Source organism: Glandiceps talaboti, chromosome 20, assembly GCF_964340395.1.
Source record: "Glandiceps talaboti chromosome 20, keGlaTala1.1, whole genome shotgun sequence".
In the NCBI taxonomy this organism is placed as follows: domain Eukaryota; kingdom Metazoa; phylum Hemichordata; class Enteropneusta; family Spengelidae; genus Glandiceps; species Glandiceps talaboti.
The window spans coordinates 8,060,222-8,073,640 of NC_135568.1; the positions used below are offsets into that span (position 1 = coordinate 8,060,222).

The window sequence follows — 13,419 nt, forward strand, 5'->3', positions numbered from 1 at the left end:
ATTGGCCAGAGAATGTGTTGGAAGAAATGAACATAGATAGTGATGAAGAGCAGTCAGAGATTATATAATATGTAAATATTGATTTTAAAAATATATATTTAAAAAATAAACAAGTGTTTATAAGTAAAACATGTGTATTTCCTTATGTGATATACTTGTGTATGCATTCTGCTTTGGTGTTGCATGTCTTTTTACTTTAGCTCAGCTTGGAATGAAATGTTTGGAAAAAGTCAAAATAACGTGTAAAAACATACCAAGTTCAAGATTGTAACTCAATAAATGACATGAAATTAAAAGATGGAGAAACAACTATTAATCATTGTACCATTACACACTTTTTGATACTTTCAAAATCCTTGTTACAAACCCCATTCTCACCTATTATGGTCACTTTAGTAGTCCCCTTTTAAGTTAAATATTATGTCAAACAGAACAAAATACAGCTATACTATGTGAAGTGGAAGTATGCGCAAACATTTGTCCCATGATATATTACTGTGTAAAGGATTGAAGAAAAACATGCACAACACTGACTAAGTGTGAGTTTCTCATTTACCCCTCCTGATTCCTATACAGATTGTTGATAAAACTGTTGAAATTGTATAATATAAAAAAGGGAAACTACAACTCGACCATGGACAAATGATATTGACTGTAGATGTAGTATCAGCTGTAAGAAAAGTGTGCAGTAGAATAGAATCCTTAGTAAATGACCAGAGATGACCCCAATGTGGCTGTTACGTAACACCCACCACCACTGAAAACTCATTGATACAGTGTGACCTCTCTGCACTGCTACCTAAAAAGGTTGGACTTGGCCCTCACGCAAACTTAAATGGATTGACATTCATAGGTAATGTAGTTGAAGTGTTCCTCTAACTATATGGGTAGTTTGAAATAGTGGAGTACATGGAAACACTAAAAAGTAATACATTGTTTGGAGATCATGGTGGTGTAACCATACAGGATTTTTTGAATCGACAAGAACCCAGTTACTTTATAGTAATATCACACAAAAAATACATCAATGGAACCCTCTGAATGTCCTTGACAATCTCGTGAAAAAATTACGTTTCTGTAAATTCACCGTGAAATGTTATTAGAGTTTGAAAATAACACTGACTTGTATGCAAATGAGGCATTCAAAACCAAACGACTGCTTATCTTTGTTTGCTTTGTATGACTCCCTACTGTGCTGACTGCAGGCTAACTATCTGACTGATAACAGGGATAGATAGGCAAATAAATAATCAAAAAATGTTTGAACAAATTACACTCACGTTTCGCCGCTGGGGGCGCACTTTCTGTGCCTTACAGAGGGACGTACAAATGTCACGAAGTCGATCAGGCAGCAAGACATAGACCTCAACGAAAGGGTTTCGTGTGGACTAATGTCCTCGTGGCGGCATTTCGAAACCAACCCAGTCTCTTTTGTTTAATATTTTTTTCTTTTCAATGGTTATACACAGTTTCTCAGTTAAACACAGTAAATTACATAGTTTCGTCTCATTAGCATAAGCTGCTGCTGTGCTAATAATGTATGGTGAAGTTGATGCTTTCCTTTCAGACCCATTATTTTGGATAACTCTGCTGTGCTGAACTGAAGTCTTCTGTGGGTGAAGCTGTGCTTATCGATTTTGTGTACCTTTACAAATTCTCTTTTCAGTTAATCTAAACGATATTGTTTCTCACTAACTACATGTAATACCGGTGACAATATTTTTAAAATAATTATTCGTAAATACCTAAAAGTGCCATTATGTTGTATTATGACCATCCTTGAATAGAATATTAACTCACAAGTGACTGTGGTGTAACTACACTAACACTTTGCCCCAGATTCATAGTTGTCACGTGACCCATCGGACATATGATGAGAGTATCATGTGACCCACTACAAAAACTATGATGATCATTATACAGTCATGAACACCCAGTATACATTATTCAGACATGAAAGAATTTGAACTTGACTCTATGTAATGTTCTAAGTTGGTCGACATATCACGTGATTTGTAAAATCAATGCCAGAAATTATAGGAATCATTGGAATGCCAATGTTATCTATTGGTGTTACCACACTGTCAACAGCAGTATCTAGAGCACAGCCACGTGTGGGCTAATATATATTCAAGGATGGTCATGATACAAAATACAACCAAAACACCAAAGTAAAGCATTTTCTGTTTGTCCCACTACCGTTTATCAAGCGCAAAAGTCATCGTCATACATCACGCCCTCTACGGCGAGTCTTATCAGCCAACGCCGAAAGTTTTTTTGTTGTTGTTGCGTCAGCCGGGAAAATGCTCTGGCTTGTGAGAGTGGCAAAAGTATACTGTTTCATTTGCTAATTTAGCACACTAGAAAGGCCACATTATGGGCTTGTAAATGAATCAATTGAAACAGTATACTTTTACACTTGATATGAATGCTATAAATGAGTGTAGCACATAGAGAAAGTGCTTTACTTCAGTGTTACTCGTTGTGTATGCAATGGTGTTATTAGGTAATTACGAACGAATGGAATATTTACTCACAAGTGACTGTGGTTTGGAGTCACTACTGGTCTTGCTTGCAGAAAAAATGGGAACTCGAGAGGGTTTGTCAGAATCGGGTGTCGACTGTATACTCCTGTAAGCAGTAAGAACTTGCTGTTTGCAAAACTCCCATGCTATTACACACTGTCAGGTTACATTACTGAAATATGTATGTCGCAAAGGTTCTGACGTCACACCTACAATATCACACGGCTCATTGCCAACTTCACAAAGTGACCCATATCAATGAACATGGTGCAGGTATCTGGCAGGATATAGATGTATGGGGAAATTCATTCAAAGAGCGTGTCCATATCATTTGAAAGAACATTGACTAAGTTTGTGTTTGTAACTTTGTAACTAGTAAATACATTACAAAAAGCTGTAAAAAAAAAAGTGCAAAAGGTTTGTTATTGTATATACAATAACAAACTTTTTACACATTAATTAATGTTTTGCAATTCATTGAGTTACAAACAAAGCATTGACACATGTTGTTTCACATTTATTTTTCAAGTAGGGAGCCATGATAACATTATTTTATACGTTAAAAACCCAATATGGCCACTTTAACCATTTTTTTTAAATGAAAAAAAATAAAATAAATTAAAGTGTTCTTGATATAGTCGAACCCCAAGCTTACGAAACAAACTCATATAACCTGTTCCAAAGATCCGACGCAAAGTAAAAAAAAATCCGTGTTATAAACACTTTGACATTTAGGGTTTAAATTCTTCCTCATTGTGTATGAATCTATAGAAAATTGGATTATGGGTACGAATACTAGTATAGTGTTGTATTTAGGCTGATAGTGGTGTTCAATTTAGGTATTGTGACTAGGTTTTAGCATAGACAATAGAGTATTGTCTCTGTGGTTAAAGGATTAGTATACATGTACTATAGTCAATTGTGTCGAAAGTGCTTTGAGCGTTATTGTGACGATTTGTGGCTCGTCATGACGTAACTGTGGCAGTGACATTGTTGGTATTGACGTGTAGTGACGGTTTGTAATAACGTGTATACTTGTATATTATAACGTAGATGTGTTTTGTTTGTTTGTTTGTTTGTTTGTTTGTTTGTTTGTCAGTTAGTTTGCTTGTTTGTTTGTGTGTATGTGACTGACTGACTGTCTGTCTGTGTGTGTGTTTGTTTGTTTGTTTGTGTATGACTGTTTGTTTGTTTGTTTGTTTGTTTGTTTGTTTGTTTGTTTGTTTGTTTGTTTGTTTGTTTGTTTGTTTGAGTCAGCTTTGTCTTTTATTTAGCATTGAAAATATCACTAGCTATAACGTACGGTCGTACATGGAGTATAAAGAACTTGATATGTCACCCTCCAATCATTATAGATGTATAAATAAAGAACGTTACGTATACCATAGTCGATATCCTTAGCCCAGAGACTGTTTGTGTTTAATACTAACACTGACTAGTATCTTGGTTTGTTGTCACTAACGCCAACACAATCTCCGACCTACTATTCCAATATCCTTACCGTCCCTTTAAAATGAGGTCAGTTGAGGTCAATGATGACAACTTCCACTGAAAGCCAACTTGGTGAGTCATTCGTAACTCAGTGGGGGCTTGGAACGTTTGCGATATCTAGGTTTGTCAGACACTGAGTTCGTTTCCTAACGTCCTCTGGCTCTGAATTAAGTAATGCTTTAGAACAGATCAAGTGCTGCCAACTATCAGATATGTGGTTTTCATTAATGTTGTTTCAAAATGTCCTTTTTGATTATTTTAATGGCTCGCCCCCCCCCCCCCCATAAAAAAATGTGGGGAGCTGTTCTGATGTTCCCTCCAACTCGCTGTGAAGGATATATGCTTTCCCTCGACTCCCTCTCACTGGTTTCAACTTGCCCACCAGCCCACTGCCCACCAGTATTGGGAATAATTTACTCATTTCCACCAGGAAAATGTTCATATTAGACATACATACATACATACATACATACATACATACATACATACATACATACATACATACATACATACATACATACATACATACATACATACATACATACATACATACATACATACATACATACATACATACATACATACATACAGACAGACAGACAGACAGACAGACAGACAGACAGACAGACAGACAGACAGACAGACAGACAGACAGACAGACAGACAGACAGACAGACAGACAGACAGACAGACAGACAGACAGACAGACAGACAGACAGACAGACAGACAGAGGGGAAATGACTAAGGCATAGTGAGAACTATTTTTATTGAAAGTAAATGACAAAAGCAAAGTTTTATATGTCCTAAAGTGTCGATGTTGCACAGAGAAGAGGACCATAGGCAATGAATGGAGAGCCTCGGGGCGCTATTAGGTGGGAAATAAAACTTGAATTTGTTTGAACACGTGTATGGCTGCATCAAGTAATGCTACAAAATGGCTCAATTAATGACACACAATTTCTAAGTTCGAATTTTTTTTAAAGTCTACCCGCAGAATGCAAGCAAATGACTATAACAGTAGTAGATACATAATATTCTGAGACAGGCGATTGGTTTAGTTCACTTATTAGTTAGGATCTAAATGCGACATGCTTTTGCATTTGTCAAGTCGGCAAACAAAAATAATAAAGAAAGATATAAAGAAAGGAAAAAGTGATAATGTGGCAGCGACGATACATTTTTAGATGAACGTAAAATGCTTTCGTCTCCCGAAACACAGCACTGACTTTCAAAAACAGTTAATACATTTAATATGGTGGACCATATATGTTTTAGAATTGACATGAAACAAAATTCGTAAATACACACGAAAGAAGTGGCCCTACCCGATTTCAAAATTTGTAATTTGATTTTCTCAAGAACTAGTCAAAATAACGAGCGTTCGAGCGCATAGAGCCTACACAATCCATTGCATACACGTACACCTGTGTAAAGAAAGTTTGTGAACTCTTGGGGTGAACTCGCGGAATGCGTGGGTCGCAGTTCAAAGGCAACAGGCTATTATTTTTCGGACTGACTTTGAATGACTTATATTTATTTATCAACTGCACCTTGGTGTAATCACCCTATCTTACAAGTATCATCGCGTAGGAGTGTTGGTTAGTAAGAATTTACGCTATCAAAGGTGTGCTGGCTGGGCGTGGTCCTTGCGACATGGTGACCGCAGTGCACACTCTCAGACCACACGGTGCATCCGATACTCAAAAACATAGTCACGGCAAATAATAAAATAAGTAATAAATGTCATTCATATTTCTCAAATTTGAAACTCGCAATATATGTATTTGAAGTTGTTATTCGCTTTCACAAACGAATTAATTTTCTGCCTCTGTGCAAGGGTTCTTTTCGCGGATGAATACCAGTCGGAGTAATACGTACAGAGGTCTGCAGGGTGTGTGATCACTCTTCCAACTCGGAGAGGTCATAGCTGGTATTCACCGAAAGACTTCAAGGTAATTGTCGAACATTTTTCGTGATTTTGAGGTACTGGCTAGATCTGTTATTATGTTGAGGTTTGATATATATATGCCTTGTTCAAACTGCGTATACGTAGCCGCTGATAAGCATTTAGTTGCAGGTATATTGACTATGGTTCTCTCCGATACTCAGCGCAGGCCCACTGAACTAAACGTCGGCACAGTGCGATGGTATCACTTTATGCAGGTGTACAGGTGGTTTCTCCGTGGGTGTTGTCGTTAGACTTCGATGTATTCGTCTGAATTTTTTAGTATTTAATTATTAAATTACTGTTCAACAGCGATTTGTGCTTCAAACCATGCCCTGTAGTTGAGCCACCGTCTAAAACTTTCATAGCAGCACGTTCTGCCGCAGAACGTCTGATGTTAGTCGCTACCCGTCGGTATATTATAATGACCCTTGCTGTACAGACTACCAAAAATGGTCAAACACCCCGAGTTAGTTTCGTGACTGATTATGTCGGGTCGTTCCTCAACACGTTGCACGCACCCTGGGTAATGTGTTGCTGTAAACATTTATGATTTATATCATGTGAAAAAAATATACTATTCTCAATTTTGTTGGATATATCGTCGATCATAATTTGTGTGCACTGTGTTAGACCGGGTGTTAGACGGGATAAGTGGCATTGAATATCCGGACAGTGGTGTCAACCAATTCAGGTATTCCAACAATGCGAAGACAGTCAGACCACTGGCTAAATTTCTTGCATAACAATTTTCATTTGCCTTGAATTGTGACCGCACAGATATCAAATTTACATTTTGTAAAAAGCTCCTGGATACCATACCAAACATTGCATGGACTGGTCCGTGTGTTTTCAATATTATGGGACTAGGAGTTTACATCGGTAAATGTCAAAGGGTATCTCACCCCCATATTTTTTTGAAATAACAAACTACTTCCTTCTAGTAAGCCTGAAAGTGATGAGAGTTAACAGCAAAACAGCTGTAATGTGATATATTATATTTAAGTTCTACAAATGTGCATGCCATGATTTTGACATGAACAATTAAAAGGTTGATGACCTCAAACCATACCATATAAGGCAACAGAATCACACCCCTTTACCTATTTTGTAATATTTTGTCATTCACGAAGGGTAAATGATAGTCAATGCTGTCTAAAAGCACAAACTATCATGTACATTTTGGTTATGCAAATTTTAGTCGATTCTTCATGTCTAACATGTGTAAAAAAATGTAACATCACCCCCTCCCCACCTACATCCAGTAATACTAGTAAATTCCTAACCTTGTAGGGTAACCGCAACCAACAAATATGTCATTGTTTATCTTAAGTTGTTAGAGGGTGCAGCCCAGATCTGAATATCTGCTCATTTTTACTGTTATTATTTCATATGAAGAATTATTTCTCATTCTATCAACAGAAATATTAAATTATCTCTAGTAACTTGGCGATTAGGCCATTTGGCAAACAATAACTCGACGGTGTAATTTATAGTTCATAAATTTTGGGTGAACTTAAGAATGTCACTGGCATCACTCTGAAGCATCAGGATCATATACATGTGTATTGTAGAGAAAAACTGCACATGTGTAAACCTGTCAACACTCTAGGCTGATGTTGTACTTGTAGTTACAGTCAACATGATACTGCATTAAGTACTGTGTACTAGATGAGTTTTATTTAAGACAAGTAGTATATTCAGATAAAAATGCTGTTTCAAGTTTAACTTGGACTGTGACTGTACATTTTGTGATGACATACTCTATGCGACTGTATTTGACTTATTCCATGCATCTGAAGAATTAGAGTGGTTTGGTTAGGACTAGATTGAACTGTGAGTGATTAGGCTTTATCCAGCCTTATCACATCATCAATAAATTGAATAATAGGTGTGCAAACAACATAGTTGTGAAGTCATTTATTGAGAAAATACTAGTAGATACCAGACTCAAGTGACAAACAGTTATTTGTGGTTAAAATCAAGAGGAAACCTACGTGTATGTGTAATGCGTAATACATAGGCATATATGCAAAGTGTTTGTGTCATGTCATATAGCTTTTCGGTTGCCCTACAAATACAGGTGTGCCACCGAAAAGACTGTACATGTATGATATTGCCTGGAGCAATGAACCTGTCTACATGTCTATAGGTGTGGCTGGATTTAGTCTGTAAGGTACACCACAACGGGACACCCTCACATCGGTCAACCCCCAGCAGAACAACACGGTGTATCTTAAAGGCTAGGCATGATTTTGACCCAAGCATTTATAGTTATCATATTTTGTTGCAGTCACTGTATACAATGTAGTCTGCACTGACAATGTGATATACATGTATGTCACAGCCAGGAAATATTTCTTTTTGGCCCCCATACCTGTTGCTCCATGTATTGTAATAGCTACCAAAATTAATATACTAATAGTAATACATAGCTTTACAATCCAAGACCTTCAAAGTTTCTATTGTTGCATGGTTTCTGTTAGCTTGTTTGATTTGGTGTTTGTGGTATGAATTCTGACTAATGGGGTCCTATAAAAAGGAAGTCAACCTTGAGAGTATAAAACAAGGAAATATATTTATAACCAAAAAATAATATAATTGTAACTTCATTCGAGAAGTTACAAATTAGGGTTAGGTTAGGGAGTCTATTAATTAAGCCTTACTCCTAACTCCCTAGCTCCCTAGCTTGCGTACAGATTTGTACTAGTATCTGTAGAGTCAATCCACTGTTCTACATTCTTGCATAGGAAATTTTCTACACAACAGCTATAAGCTAGAACAGCGAACTGGCCGTAATAGATATTTGTTATCAAGTTAAGGATTCATGGTCAAGTGTCTAGGGACAGGTAAAGGGGTAGACCACCTAACATTATCCCAGTTTATAATATTGAGTAAAAAATCCACAACTTCCATTTTCTGATTTATTTTGAAACTTTTGCAAACTATAATAGTTAATACCCTGAATGTCCAAAATGAGAGAAAAAACAAAGCAGGCTGTTGTGCATGACTGATGAGATTAGCATTCAAATTAACTGAAGTATTAAGGTCATTTGTAATATTACATAATATAATCCTTGTTGTCAAGAGGTCACTACTTGTCATGCATATTCACCTTGGAGATTCAATCTGTTGAATAAAAAGCGATGCAAATTAATGTGTAATGAAACATCATTTGAGGCAATGTACTGATCTTCGTACTTGTTATACTATGCACTATAATTATATAAGTGCTATATAGACATTTTTAACAGCTGTCATACTGGTTTAAAAATATCATAACCATCTTGTCTGGGTTATGTCCCTGATCATTGAAATGTACAGGTACATGTAAACGTACATGTATATACTAATGGTGATAAGTTCAAAGTAAAATTATTTCCTTCTGATGACCTAGTCTGCAGTTTCTAATTAGTTATTCTTGACCCTAAATATTTTCGACTTTTTGTCCACTCTCTAAAGTAGATATTTATTCTTTGTGAAATATTTCGTACAGGGGTGCAAAATGACTGACAAATAGTAACATGTCATGACAATTCCTGTGTATTATTGTCAACAATGAGTATATAATGCATGGTTATCATTTGAAACCCAGTGTCAATGACTTCGAGATGTAAATGAGTATTTTGCAGTCAAGACAGTGTTCTTGCTAAAGTTAGTGAATTCCAGTAACATAAAGGGGGAAACAGGTAAAACTGGAAAAGTTTCCATACAGTTTGTGGTAATTTTGTTTGGGAACCCCTGGAAAATGACCAGTAGAATTTACCTACGTACCACCCTTCGCAAAAACACTACAAGAATCTATGTTATAAAATCCAACCTATGCTATGAGGATCTATTCTACAGTTAGGTATAGAATAACCTTCAGACTTGGCCACCATCTGACTCTGCTAGAATTTATTTTTTCCACCCAAATGTTGATACTAATCTGATGGCTAATTTTAGTCTGAAGGATGAGTGGAGAAGAATGATATTTTGCAGTGTTGGTTTCACCATTTGGATATGCCGAGATCAGATGTGGTGTTCTAATAGATGATTTCAGGACATGATTTAAATAGATAATTTAAAAACAGTTAAGATAATGTTACCAGTCAACTGATGATGATGATGATCTCTTGCCTACATGAAAATGCTTTAAAGCTACCGACGAGCTGCAACTGGAAGAATATTTTAAAACGTTTTTATTTGGTATAATTATTCATAATATTGTACACTCGGAACTGTATTGAATTGCCTGTGAGTTTCAAGTGTTTGTGTTGCTGAATACATTATATGGTACAATAAATTCCATCAAATTGATTTTGGGTCCACACCCTAAAATCACGGCTCCCAATGCAATCACAATGTCGACCTGTTCCTGTACTGCTGATGGATATAATCAACCACTAATTAACATGCACAATGTCTAATTATTGGTATTTGAACAATTTTCTGTGAATATTTTGTTGAAAAATAATACCCCACTGGGTCCATTTCAGATAGCAAGTGTAGCTTTAGACAAAGCAATGATAGCTGGTTGTGAAATAATTGTAATGGAATATTGGAATTGATTTATTAGCCAAACAGAAGTTTAAATCGTACTTTATAGTATCCTGTTTGCAATTGTGCAAAGATTTATTCATGTTACAGTTTCAGTGATAAATTAAATAATACACTGTTTGCCATGAAGTCTGTAAACATGATATGGTTACTGTTATAACATGTACAATGATTAGTATGATCTGATATTTTTATCAAACTTATAAAATGTTTAAAAATTATACTTTATATGGAAGTCTGTATAGGTAATTAAACAACCACAGAATCATACAAAAAAAGAATGTATATGTAAAATTTAATGAGCAAGTGTTATAATTTGTAATTATGGTGATGTATAGTAGACCGCTGATTATTCTGGAGGCTATCCGTGGCTTTGAAACTGTGGTGAATGATTTCTTTAGTTTCAAAGCCATGCATAGCGTTTAGATTGTACAGTTGATATCAGAACTGTATAAGTCAGACAACAAGACATTGGTACAGACTCTGGACCTGTATGCTATCAAATGTGATTATCTCGGTATCAGGTGGTCTTGCCAATTACATGGGGACACACTTTATCACCATGGCTTTGCCAATTACATTGCCACACATTTCATTGTTGTCAGCATTTTTCTTTGGATTGTGTGGGCATACATTTACATCTGATTGCTGTTGGTGTTTCTTTGTGAATTATGTAGGCACATACTTGATTGCTGTCAGTTTTTTGTCCCAAACTTGGCCACTGTCAGCGTTTCTTCACAAATTGTAATGTAATGTAGACATCAATTATTGTCAGCTGATTTCACCCATTATTTGTACATGGGCCCTGGGAACACATTGGATCACAGTCAGTATTTCTATGATAATTATATACATTTTAGACATACAAACTATATACCTGTTCATAGTTCCTTCAAATTATATAGGCACATTTTGATCAATTTCTTCACAACTAAAATGCACACACACAGTATATGATGTCTGTCATCATTTCCTTTACAAATTTTGTCAATAAGATGTCATATCGTCAAAAAACCAAAATGTTAATGATGAATTGTTTAAATGACCTGACTTACTCATTACAACAGATCTTTTTGAAAATTATAACTCATAACATTTCAAAAAAACCTAACGACTTTAATGATACTATTTGTGAATGTACACAAGGATGTATTGAATGAATATTTTGTAACTACACATAGCTGGCAGTTGAGAATTTGAAAAGTGAGCATAATCAAGTCGTAAAATAAAATATCATGCAACAATTTATTATTGATTAATTTAGGGATAATGCTAAAGAGTGGCAATGGTCAGATCTGATGTTTATAATCTGTGTAGTGAAATGCACAGTCTGTAATCAGCTGTTGAGTTATTATTTCACTCTATACCAAATGTCTTGATTCAGTAGTTTTATCAAAATGCTGAAAATGAGTCAAGGCGATTCAAATCTTTGTTTGAAAAATACCAGTGTAATTTTAGAGCTTATAAGTATGATATACAAATACATTGTAATATTACATTACCATGATTTATACGGTTCCAAGATATGAAGGTCAGAGGTCAAACATGGCTGTCTCTACTGGAGTTGTAAGAACGGTATCCTAGCAACAGTGCAGTGGACATTGACTAATGTGTTAATTATTACACATTTGGTTCTCCAGGGCTTCATTGATATAGATAACGTCTGTTATCTTATTAAGACACAGGTTAAATTGTCATAGAGGGAAGTGTGTCCTGGTCACCCGAGATCCTGTATCGTCCAGAAACGTGTGACTAATACACTGAAGTAAGTTTTGTAGTTTTTCAGAGACCACACCTAGAAATGATGTATTGACCAGAAATAACATAAATAACGGCAATTTGTCATTATCAGTATATATATATACGTATGGCTTGTGTCTATTGACTTTGCAGGTGCAGTTGAATATGAATATTTAATGAGTGAATACGCTTGTAGGAATAATACTTGCTTCTGGTTTTACAAATGTTGGTGTGGGTATTATCAGAGATGATTATGATCGATGTGTCCATTTGTCATGTTATTCAGTTATATGAAATTGAAGTACCGTTGTTGGTACGTGTACATTTTGTAAGTATATCAAAGTTGAAATTGCAGATCGCCACAAGTGTAGAATATACTGTAGATCCCCACAGTGAGGAATATATTGTAGATCCTCATACAGAATACATAGGAGATCCCATAGTGCAAAATTTACAGTGCAGAGCCCCTCTAGTGCAGAATACAAAATATACAGTGCAGATCTCCTCTGCCAAAATTCACTGCCCACAGTGTAAAATACATATTTGTGGATATACTTACCAGTGTATGGAATGCAATGATCTAGGTATTTCAACATATGCCTCATTGTCATGGGTATTGTTTGTTGAGACTTACAAAGTGGCCTGTTTTGTCATCCATGGATTACAAGTATTACCAAAATTGCCACACTAGTTAACCCATCAATAGTACAAACAAACACAATTGGTATGCTAGCGAACATTAATAGTCTGTGTTGTTATGTTCATGGTTGAAGAGTGCTGCATCCACAAAACCCAGTATGTAAATTGTAATTTGTAAAACCCACTGGCTTCCCACAATAGGTAGGAAAGATGTAGCTTTGTGAAATTCCATAGTTGATGTGTCTGACCTGACCTAGCCCAGATACTATCATGGTCTTACTGCATGTAGCTGAAACCAGTATAGCTTGAGGTAGTCTGTTTACATCGAAATCTGTGTTTTTGCTTCAGTTCGCTCTCTCACTGACCGTTTTTTGATGCCAGTGGCAACAGATTAATTTAGCTATGCCCCCAATGACAGCAGCATGCTTGTTTGTAGATTTTACATAATATTCTCTAAATGTAAATTATGCCACTCTTGTGCACATCTCAAGGAGGACACATTTATATATTGACTTCATTTGAATGTAGTCAATTTAGGC

General features: G+C 35.9%; 1 protein-coding gene across 2 annotated transcripts in view; it reads left to right on the forward strand.

Moving 5' to 3' along the window:
- Positions 1 to 5,878: 5,878 nt before the first annotated feature.
- LOC144450880 (advillin-like) overlaps positions 5,879 to 13,419 on the forward strand; it is a 54,061-nt gene continuing 46,520 nt past the window's right edge. For both annotated transcript variants that reach the window (XM_078141627.1, XM_078141626.1), the window contains exon 1: positions 5,879 to 5,969. The gene's annotated coding sequence lies outside the window, so the exon portion shown is untranslated. The remainder of the gene's footprint in view (positions 5,970 to 13,419) is intronic.